Source organism: Theropithecus gelada, unplaced genomic scaffold (genome assembly GCF_003255815.1).
Source record: "Theropithecus gelada isolate Dixy unplaced genomic scaffold, Tgel_1.0 HiC_scaffold_15875, whole genome shotgun sequence".
Classification (NCBI taxonomy): Eukaryota; Metazoa; Chordata; class Mammalia; order Primates; family Cercopithecidae; genus Theropithecus; species Theropithecus gelada.
The window spans coordinates 265,771-277,295 of record NW_020257631.1 but is presented as its reverse complement, the minus strand read 5'-3'; the positions used below and the strand labels follow the sequence as shown (position 1 = coordinate 277,295).

The 11,525-nt window shown below is 37.9% G+C and overlaps 1 pseudogene; it reads left to right on the top strand.

Moving 5' to 3' along the window:
* The first annotated feature begins 10,844 nt into the window (after nt 1–10,844).
* The window catches only part of LOC112617062, a 128,289-nt pseudogene continuing 127,608 nt past the window's right edge, over nt 10,845–11,525 (top strand).

Genomic DNA, 11,525 nt, shown 5'->3' with positions numbered 1-11,525 from the left:
GCACATGAAAAAATGCTCATCATCACTCACCATCAGAGAAATGCAAATCAAAATCACAATGAGATACCATCTCACACCAGTTAGAATGGCGATCATTAAAAAGTCAGGAAACAACAGGTACTGGAGAGGATGTGGAGAAATAGGAACACTTTTACACGGTTGGTGGGACTGTAAACTAGTTCAACCATTGTAGAAGACAGTGTGGCGATTCCTCAAGTATCGAGAAGTAGAAATACCATTTGATCCAGCCATCCCATTACTGGATATATACCCAAAGGATTATCAATCATTCTGCTATAAAGACACATGCACATGTATGTTTATTGTGGCACTATTCACAATAGCAAAGACTTGGAACCAACCCAAATGCCCATCAATGATAGACTGGATTAAGAAAATGTGGCACATGTACACCATGGAATACTGTGCAGCCATTAAAAAGGATGAGTTCATGTCCTTTGTAGGGACATGGATGAAGCTGGAAACCATCATTCTCAGCAAACTATCGCAAGGACAAAAAACCAAACATCATGTGTTCTCACTAATAGGTGGGAATTGAACAATGAGAACACTTCGACATAGGAAGGGGAACATCACACATGGGGGCCTGTCGTGGGGTGGGAGGAGAGGGGAGGGATAGCATTAGGAGATATACCTAATGTAAATGAGGAGTTAATGGGTGCAGCACACCAACATGGTACATGTATACATATGTAACAAACCTGCACATTGTGCACATGTACCCTAGAACTTAAAGTGTAATAATAATAATAATGATAAAAAGACAAGCCTGGTCAACATGGTGAAACCTCGTCTCTGCTAAAAATACAAAAAATTAGCCAGGCATGGTGGTGCATGCCTGTAGTCCCAGCTACTCGGGAAGCTGAAGTGGAAGAATCGCTTGAACCTGGGAGGTGGAGCTTGCAGTAAGTTGAGCTCATGCCACTGCACTCTAGCCTGGGCTACAGAGCAAGACACTGTCTCAAAATAACAACAACAACAAAACGAAAAAAAAAAAAAAAAACCCAAAACTTTTATACATTCTTTTCCTAAAGCTTTTCTATCCACATTAAAATTTGCAGTGTCCCTCTGCTTCATACCAGCAAACCTCAGACTTTTCTTCTATCCATAGGTAGGCGCAAAAGTCATAAGTACAGAGTGTTCCCAACTTAAGATGGCTTGACTTATGATTTTTAACTTCATGATAGTGCACAAGTGATACACATTCAGTAGAAACCATACTTCTGTACTTCCAATACCCATACACCATTCTGTCTTTCATTTGTGGTAAAGTATTCAAGAAATTATGAGATATTATTCAATAATGTACTGTATTAATAATATAAAATAGGCCTTGTGTTTGATGATTTTGCCTAACCACAGGCAAATGTAAGTGTTCTTAGCATATTTAAAACAGCCTAAACTAAGCAATGATGGCCAGTATGTTAGATGTATTAGACATGCACATCAGTACTTCTATCAAACATATTGATGTGAACCAAACAAAAACTTGAATGCTCTTGTTATAAATGTAGCTACTTAGGAAATAGGAAAAGCCAGCATCTTTTTTCTTTTTAAAGGCCCTATGTCTTAGCATGACAGTTCTTACTCCTGGTTCTATGATAGAATCACTTAGAGTGCTCTAAAATAATAGTGATGCCCTGATCTCGCCTACACTAATTAAATCAGAATAACTGAGAGGTGGGGGATATGGGACTTGATATTAGTATTAAAACTCTCCAGAAATTCTTATTTACAGCCAGAGCTGAGAATCACTACTTGGTGAAATATCAGCTTTCTTATGGTTTTTTTTATGAGTGTAAGTTGGTGCTAAATAGTTAGGTTTCCCTGTTAGTAGGTCACCTCTCAAGGAATTTTTATGAGCTCCTGGGACATTAATTCCAGAAAGCATACCTTGGGATATGAAATGACTGTGTATACTGCCCAAAAGCTGACTTGACTAGTTGGTTAAGCCAGTTCATCAGCAAACAGAAGTCTGCGATTATCTCAAGGGAAGTGTCCTCCAAGTTTCAGGTTCCCAGGAATATAGTGACGTCAGTTTGGACTTGAACATGCTTGAGAATTAGAATAGAGAGACAAGAGCAAAGAATCCATGATTCAGCTCTTTCCCTTCATTCACAGACATCTGCAGATGTCTCTCTATAACCCCAGGATCCAGGCAATTGATTTATTTCTCAATTGTCCCGTTTAGTAACTAAGTCTGACCAATATCTACTGGCCAGTTGAGTATCCACATATAGTATGCCAACATTGTAAACTATTAACAACAACATAAGTTTATATATAATCCCACCTTCCCAACCCCACAAAACAAAAAGGAAATAAAAACACTGCAATTCATTATGTCTTTTTAACATGCATTTTGATGAGTAAGTAGATGGACAATTTAGGTTTTCATTTCATCAGGTCAACAATTTCATCAGGATCACTCCCTGTGAAATTATTGCTCTTTCCCCTTCCCATCTGGTGGAACCTTTTCTTAGGGACCCAAGCTCGGTTCTGTTTGAGGCCTACCTAGCTTATTTTGCTCATTTCAACCTATCAGTGTCATGTCTCATCCCCCATGGGAAGACACCCTCATCAGACTGCAGAAGTAGCTGACTGCAGAAGTAGCTGACTGCTCTGCTCATGTTTTGATTTCCTCTGCTCTCAGGGCTTGGAGTGGCAGAAGCCACAGGTTCACCTCCTCCATGTGCCCCAGTGTGTGCTACAAATTTGAGTGGTTTCTACATGTCCAATGACATGAAATAGTTTAGGAGGCATATATTTTCACGTCTGAAATTGGATTTTTTCAGATACATATGTGTATATATGTATATGTCTATATGTGTGTGTATATATATGTAAAAGACATTATATCTGCTTAGCAAATTCTACTTACTGGGAAACCATGCATTGACTATGTGTTGTGCTACAATGACACTTAATGTTTTTGTGCAGGAATTCCTTCTTGACATTTCTCAGGAAATTTATGTTTTCTGAACCCGGAATTCTGCAAAAAAAAAAAAAAAAAAATCTATTGAAAATTCTGGAAAATAGGAAGAGGCATTATAATTCTGTGGGAATGAAAGCTTAACAATCAAGTTGTTACTGGTTTGAAGGAATCCATTGCTGTTAAGTCAAAAGGAAGAGCAACAAACATGGGCAGGAGAATCAAAGGTTAAAGTCAACATTTCTGGAAACTGGAACAGGAGCAAAGAGGAGAGAAGTGCTCACCATCTTGCAGCCAGTCTTGCTTATAGTTTTTGTCTGGTTGTAAGTGTGTGTATTTGTGTGTGTGTGTGCACGCCCCTGTCTGTTGCTAACACTGAGCCATTCTTGTAAATAAAACAAATAAGTTCATGCTCATAGTATATTTCATACAAATCCTATGAGTAGTGTTCCAAGAAATAGCCAGTTGTGGAAGAAAAACAATCCTTTAAATTGGAATTTTTGAAATGTGATTCTGTTGAGTGCTGCTAACTTTACTAGGAGATCCAAATATTACCTTATTTGAATCCTAAACAGTAATGTTCACTGGAGTTTTCCAGTATTTGATTATTTACTGGAGGCTACAGTTCTTTGTAAGTGCTTTAACAGAAAAAAATATAAAGAAAAGAATTGAATTCAATACTCATGCAAGAAGTAAAAAAATCAATCTAAAATCTAAATTAGCAAAAGCAATATCACTTTCAGTGGCAAAACCAAAATCAGATCAAGCAAACAGAATAGTTTCACCATTAAAAAAAAGAATAGTTTGTATGAAGTAACATGTACCCCAACACCTCGCTTGAATGTACTTTTGGGTGCAGTCTTAGCAAGTCAATGCAAGATGAAAGAAGTTTTTTACATCGGGGATATTTGTCATGGGACAAGGTTCAAGACTTTCGGATAGGGCAATGAATGCTTTGTGTACTTAAAATTTCATTGTAGGAGTACAAACTTCTAAATATTAAATATTTATGCCTTTTTTAATTTTTAAAATTATTTTTAATTAGTATTTTTGTACTGTTTCCTGTTAATGTTTTCAATTACTTAATGTTTATAAAATTGAGATTATTTTTGTTATTAAACTTTATAATATATATATTGTTTTATAATGTAACTAATTATGAAGACATAAATCAGAGATATTTTGGGGGCCAGTGCCAGGGAAAAAGATCAACATGAAGCCTGAGAGGCAGGAGGGAAGTTGGAGGGTTAAGCCAAATTCAATTACAGGGTGTCAGGACAGAAGACACCAGGAGCCTAATGGTATGGATACTAGAATTGGAATCCTGAAGACAGATCAAAGTCAGGAAACATCAGAGGCAAATGAGGGGCCAGAAAAAGGGAAGTTAAAAAGGAAACTAATTCTAGGGGTCAACATCTTCGGGAATCAAGATTACTTTAAAATGGCTGGGCATGGATCTCTGTGGTCCCTGAGGCAAGAGGTCTTAAAGGGGCAGCCTATTGTCATGCGCTGCCTCCTGCAGAGTTTCAGGATTTAAGAGCACATATTTGATAAATTCATCTTTCGGTAATAGACCAATGGGAAATGTATTTCTGCGATGAGTTTTCTTTCTCTTCTGTGGATTGCGTATGCGTAACTCCTCATCTGCTTTCCTACTTTATAAGCAAAAGGCTAGGGGAAGCAGGAAGATAGAGAAGTGAGCACACAGGAACAAGGAGACAGGTGAAATCTGTGGAAAGGCATTCATCTCATCTGGGGAAGAGAGATACTTGGGAATTTTTTTGTTTTCTCTTTCCCCATAGGAGAGGGAAGAGAAATATTCTTCATGCAAGTTAAGTGAGGGACCTTCCATGTAATTACTTGTAGAAATTGGAGTGCTCGCAAGAAACAAAAATTGGCATCCTGGTCTTTATTTAGAGTTCTGCTAATTTGGTCTCTGTGACTTCTTGGGCAGGAGGAAAAGAGAGGTGGAAAGAACTGACAGGCAGAAGGAAGAGAAGTAGAACCACCCACAAACTAACTGCTTCATGTGGCACAGATGTGGTTTGTGCCTCTGGGTACCTGTAGTCTGGGCAAAGTGGCCAGATTTGATCCAATTCGCAGAAGATTCACCTTAGAGGATCAGAGGAGCAGACCCCACTGCAAGAAAAGAGGTGGAAGCTTGCCCAGTGGGCTAGAAAATGTTGAGCCAGTGCAAGCTCCCCCCGTAGGAGGTATCAGCTGAAGTGGGGATGAGCTGCACCCTGCTACATCAAAGCACTCACCTATGCCCACAGGGACCACCGGCATTTGTACCCTGGCCCATGAAGCCCTTTAGAAACTTCATGTAAGCAAAATCAACAGAGTTGATTCCAATTGTACAATGGGATTCCTTTCTTCTTTAGAAATATTTCCCCTAGGTAGTTATAATTCATGGGTATTTTCATTGTCATTCTTACTGTTTCTTTTAACTTTTAAGTTTGGGGGTACATGTGTAGGTTTGTTACATAGGTAAACTTGTGTCATGGGGGTTTGTTGTACAGTTTATTTCATTATCCACGTATTAAACCTAGTATGCATGAGTTATTTTTCCTGATCTTCTTCCTTCTCCCACCCTCCAAGAGGTCTCAATGTGTGTTGTTCCCCTCTATGTATCCATGTGTTCTCCTCATTGAGCTCTCACTTATAAGTGAGGACATGAGGTATTTGGTTTTCTGTTCCTGCATTAGTTTGCTAAGGACAATGGCCTCCAGCTCCATCCATGTCCTTGCAAAGGACATGATCTCATTTTATTTTAGGATTGCATAGTATTCCATGGTGTATCTGTAGCACATTTTCTTTATCCAGCCTATCACTGATGGGCATTTAGGTTGATTCCACATCTTTGCTATTGTGAATAGTGCTGAAATGAACATATGCATGCATGTGTCCTTATGGTAGAATAATTTATATTTCTTTGGGTATATACCCAGTAATGGGATTGCTGGGTCATATGGTATTTCTGTCTTTAGGTCTTTGAGGAATTGCCACACTGCCTTCCACAATGGCTGAAGTAATTTACACTGCCACTAACAGTGTATAAGCATTCCTTTTCCTCCATAACTTCGCCACCATCTATTATGTTTTGACTTTTTAGTAATAGCCATTCTGACTGGTGTTAGATGGTATTGCATTGTGGTTTTGATTTGCATTTCTCTAATCAGTGATGTTGAGCTTTTTTTTTCATATGATTGTTGGCTGCGTTGTACTGGTACAAAAACAGACACATAGACCAATGGAACAGAATAGAGAACCCAGAAATAAGATCACACACCTACAACTATCTGATCTTCAACAAATCTGACCAAAACAGGCAATTTTGTATTCAATAAATGGTGCTGGGATAACTGGCTAGCCATATGAGAAGATTGAAACTGGATGCCTTCCTTATACCATATGCAAAAATTAACTCAAGATGAATTAAATGTAAAACCCCAAACCATAAAAACCCTGGAAGACAATGTAGTTAATACCATTCAGGACACAGACATGGGCAAAGGTTTCATGACAAAAACACCAAAAGCAATTGCAACAAAAGCAAAAATGGACAAATGGGATCTAATTAAACTAATGAGCTTCTGTAAGCAAAAGAAACTATCAACAGAGTAAAGAGAGAACCTATAGAATGGGAAAAAATTTTTGCCAACTATGCATCCAACAAAGGTCTAATATCCAACATCTCCGAGGAACTTGAATAAATGTACAAGAAAAAAACAACAATCCCATTTGAAAGTGGGCAAAGGATGTGAACAGACACTTTTCAAAAGAAGACATGCAGGCAGCTAACACTACAGCTATTTCAATCGTACTGATCTGTTTTTGTTCCTTTAACATGCCATGTTTCCTTTTGCCTCTAGTCTCTTGCATGTGCTGTTCCATTTCCTAAGGACACTTTTCCTCCGGTTTGGCAACTTGCTAACTCTGATGAATTCTTTCTAAGTTTCACTTTAAATTTTACTTCTTCAGAGAGGTCTTCTTTGAATCTTTAGTAGTTGTATCCTCCTGTAATATGCTATCTCATCACCCTGAAATACCTCTTTCTGTAATAACAAATATGTCAGGAATCATGTCTGTCTCATTCAAAGTTGCATTCCAGGACCTACCACTGAACTGAATGAAGTATGGATAATAAATGTATATTTCTTGCCTCAACAAATGAAGGAAAGTAACACTAGCCACAAAAGCAAAAATGAGAAAACTGAACTCATAGTATGAATAACAATCACTTGTATATTACAGACCATTTTTCCACTTTGGAAGCATTGACTATGGCCTAATAAGAATTCTGTATTGTCTTTAGCCATTTACTTGCAGGCAGTCATGATTCACGTATTAGCACTGACAATACTGACATTTTTTTTTTTGTCATCACTCAAGGTTGGGAAAGTGGTTGTGGTTGTGCACAGGGAGGCCTTACACAGAGATGGAGCAAGTTCTGGTTTACATAAACTGGTTTGAAGACCGTAAGGCATCACTTATCTCAAAGATCTTTACCTCATTGGTCCATATTGTGTCTGAATTCCAACAATTAATATCCCTTTTAAAAGTGAAGGTACTCTGAAGGGAGATGCATTTCTGGAATGTTAGGCCTAAATAGATTATGAGGCAAATCTCCTTTGGTCATCTTGAGTTCATATGTCCTCTTCTACTCAAGGTCTTTATCTGCTCATTCAGTTAGATGGGTCTTGCCTGGGGAAGAGAACGAGGGCTCCTAAGGAAACTGGGCATTAGCGAATCCTTAGCTTCCTTACTGGAGAGAGGAGCATGTTATAGTTCATCTGCAAAATTAGCTTTGGCAATCCATGATTTTATCTGAAGTGGACGTTTTATTGTATTGAAATAGCACTAGACTGGGAGTCAACAGATAAGTCATTTGTGATTAACAACCTTGGATGTCAGTTAACTTCTCTGAGTTTCAGTCTCTTTATGTGAAATTGAGGGTTACAATTTATGATGCTTTAGAATGTTTCCAACTTTAACATTTAAATAATATCAATAATTATTCCCAGTAACAGAGAATGTGAAAAAAAACTTTGAAATTAATCTAGAACCCATCAAAGCCTGTTAAAGAAGTAATCTCTTGAACATGAATCTTTATCACAGTGTCTACATTTTCCTCTCTAGGAACTCGAAGGAAGAGATAAACACTTGAGAAAGATGATCCAAATAGCAAAGTCTCTGGTGGGTTAAGGGGAGGGGTGGGAGAACAAGATTGCCTTTATAAAACACATTTAAGAGAAAAATTCTAGGTGACCTTGCCTTTGACAAAAATCTTCCCAGGGATCAAAGGTCATACATATTTCTCCAATGTATCTATGAATGGATTGATGAGTTATTGTATTTCTATTACTTCCTGAGTGAATTTCACAAACCCCAAGTTATTTACTTCTGTATTATGAGCTGAAAGGGATAAGAGGGATTAAGAAAAAGTAAGATTCCATTTACTTTTTTGTAAAAATTTCAAACCAAGTTTGCCTTTGCCATGTATAAAGAGGCATAATCGAGGGGCTTACTCCTTGTGTGAGAAGTTGCTGTGTGCTGCAGAAATTTGTGACTGGACTCTCAAGGTGGCCCGTTTAAGGCCAGAGGCCCTTTTCTCCTGAAATTCAAAGGTCTGGATATAGGAGAGAAGCATGCAGGGAAGATTCCCCCACAAAAGGTCGGAGTTGGCCCCTCATCTGAGACAGATACCATCACAGGGCAACAGGGAGTCTCAAGATCAGTGGGTTGAATTTCCTGCCTCTCTTTAGGGGCCTTCAGACTTACAAAAATTAATCCTTTTGATTGACTCTGTCTCCTAATCTCGAAGATAAGCTCAGAACATTTACCAGTTCTCAGCACTGCTTACCAGGCCAAGTCTTAGCACCAAATATGAATTTTGTCAGCCGTGACCTTTCCAATCTTCCCTTTTTACCTGCCCACTTGGTAGCTCAAGTCGTCTTCCTTCCCTCTCCCTGGAAACTTATGTCAAAATGGTTGAGATTGTTAGGGATTTAGAGATCAAATCATTCAACCTTTTCATTTCCAGAGCAGAATACTAAGATCTAAAGAGGATAGATGACTTCCGGAAGGATATGCTTTTAAATCCTCTTGGTGATTTCAATATAAGACCTCAGAGTTGCTGTTGTTGGAAGAATAATTATTAATTGGTTTCCCATGTAGGTCAGAAACATGGCAATTTGGTACCACCTATAATTATCAGATATTCAAGTGTCAATGCAAGTGTGTTTTAAAATAATTTAAATATCTCTGAATATATAAATTATCACCTATCATTCATTGTTTAAACTTCTTAACAGAAAGCTTTTGGAATATAAGAGTAATTTGCTACTATTTTGAAAACAATTTTAAGCTATGAAAATAATTGACATCCATTTAAAGGGAAAAGCATCTAAAAAGAAAGGCTAAGTACATAATCAGTTTGCAAGCCAACATTAATGAGACTTTAGTGATTCAAATACTGTAGAGCATGAAGGTAAGTGTAAGTGGACTCGTGTGAAAATCAAGGTTATTTGCTTCTTGGGAGAAGCATATGGACAGTGTTCTTGGGGTCAGCATGCAAGGATGAATAGACAAGAAGGCAGAGGCATCTGGCCTAGGAACCCTGAAGTGTTAGAAATCTTGCTCAAGGCAGCTGTTACCATGACCTCAACAATTTTTGTAATCCTACGTGATGCAGAACTGTTCTCAGAGTGTTCGAACTTGCCAAGGAACTCCAGCTTTTCTGTATAGCCGTTAACATAGGAAGTCGTATGAATAGGCAACATTAATGAAATATTTTATCACCAATATATTTGCACATGGCTTTGGGCTTTTTTGTCTTTGTCCCTCATGCAAAGATTTTGCTACCTGCTGAATTACTCTTCTCAACTTCACTTTGTGAACTTTATCAAATAGAGAGTTATGATAGATTTCTAGTTTGGAAAAAATTGTTACTCTTTTAGATAAATGATGCAGCTATGAATATATTTCCCAATAAAATATTAGTAGGTACAGCTTTTGTAAGCTTGTTACACCTTCCTTTAGGTGTCGAATCTTAATTTTCTTAAAATAAATATTAAAATATTTTCTATAAATAATTAAAAACACATTATTAATGAGAAATAGCAATTTAACTATATAGGAAATATTAAATTTATCAGCAGTGTATATGATTCTTTATAATTTAATGATTATTTTATAGTCATTTTTGATACTCTTTTTCTAAAAAAAGAAAATGGCATATAAGCAATTGGTTATTATTATGGTCCCTAATTCAGAACCAGAACTCTCAGATCTGTTGCCTTTGTTGTATTCCTCTTAGTGCACTCTTCTCTTTTCCAAGCACCATGGTTTAAAAGATGAAACTTCAAGGGCAGAACATTTTTCTTCTTGCTGTGCCTCCCTCCATCATTTTCATCCTTTGAGAAATTCAGTACCCATTTTCAAAATCTATCTCTAAGGAAGTAATATTTCTTTGTTATGGAACAAATAATATTTGAAAAAAAAGAAAGCCTGTCAAAAGCCATGAACTGTAGATCAATTATCTGTGAAGAAAGAATCTCCACTCTTTCCATTGCTCCCATTAGTGGGATATGCTTGTGTTACTGATATTCATGTTATTCTCCGTGTGGTCATCTTTTTCTCCAGTATCTTATAATGTGTATGGATCCTATGCTAGGTCCAAAACGGTGGATAAGCTGCTACACGTGAGAACTTGCAACTCTACTGGAAGCACAAAAAGACAAGGTCCTATGTGCATCCTTTGTTGAGAACAACAGAAGTTTAGTCTTCTGTACTAAGGGGAATTTTAATATCGATCCGTGAAAAGAGTTTTCCTAACCTGGGACTCCCAAGAACCGAAGTCTACCACCTGCAATTAGAAAAACCGGACATGGTCCCATTTCTAACTCATTTCAACAGGCTGACCCTTCATAGAAAGGCTGATGATGAGGCTCTTAGAATCGGGTCTGAATGGTAGGCCAAGACACCAGTGTAGATGAAAAAGTATCTTAGAGTTTTTACTTTTTATGAAGAGACATTGGTACCTTTAGCTCAGAACTTGTACAGTAGGCCACCCTTGCAACTCTCAATATGAAGGCAACAGTGGTAGGATTCAGGGACAGGGTTTCAAATTGCTGGTATTTCTTTATTGTTGTCTGTGCTACACTCATCACTTCCCTCCTGTGCTGTCTTTGTGTTTGTGTGTGTGTATGTGGGGGGTTGTGTTTGAAACTAGCCTCTGTATCGCTCTTTTTTTGGATAGTGCCTGGAGCCATTACAAAGGAAGAAACTGAAGAAATCTAAATTGTTAGAATTTGTCCCTGTGTAGTACATATGCTCTGGCAGTTAAAAGACACCCACTATGTGCAAAGTGTCAAGCTAAGGCATAATTGGGGTTCAAAGGAGGGGAATATGATGCCTTGGCCCTTGAGGGGTGTTATCATCTGCGGTGAGGAACAGGCCAATTTACAAGTATTTCTCACAAGGTAGACTATGCTGGATGAGCCAACAGAGGTGAGGTAATGCATTGAGAACATGAACTCTGGCTTCAGACTGTTGTGCAAATGCAGTT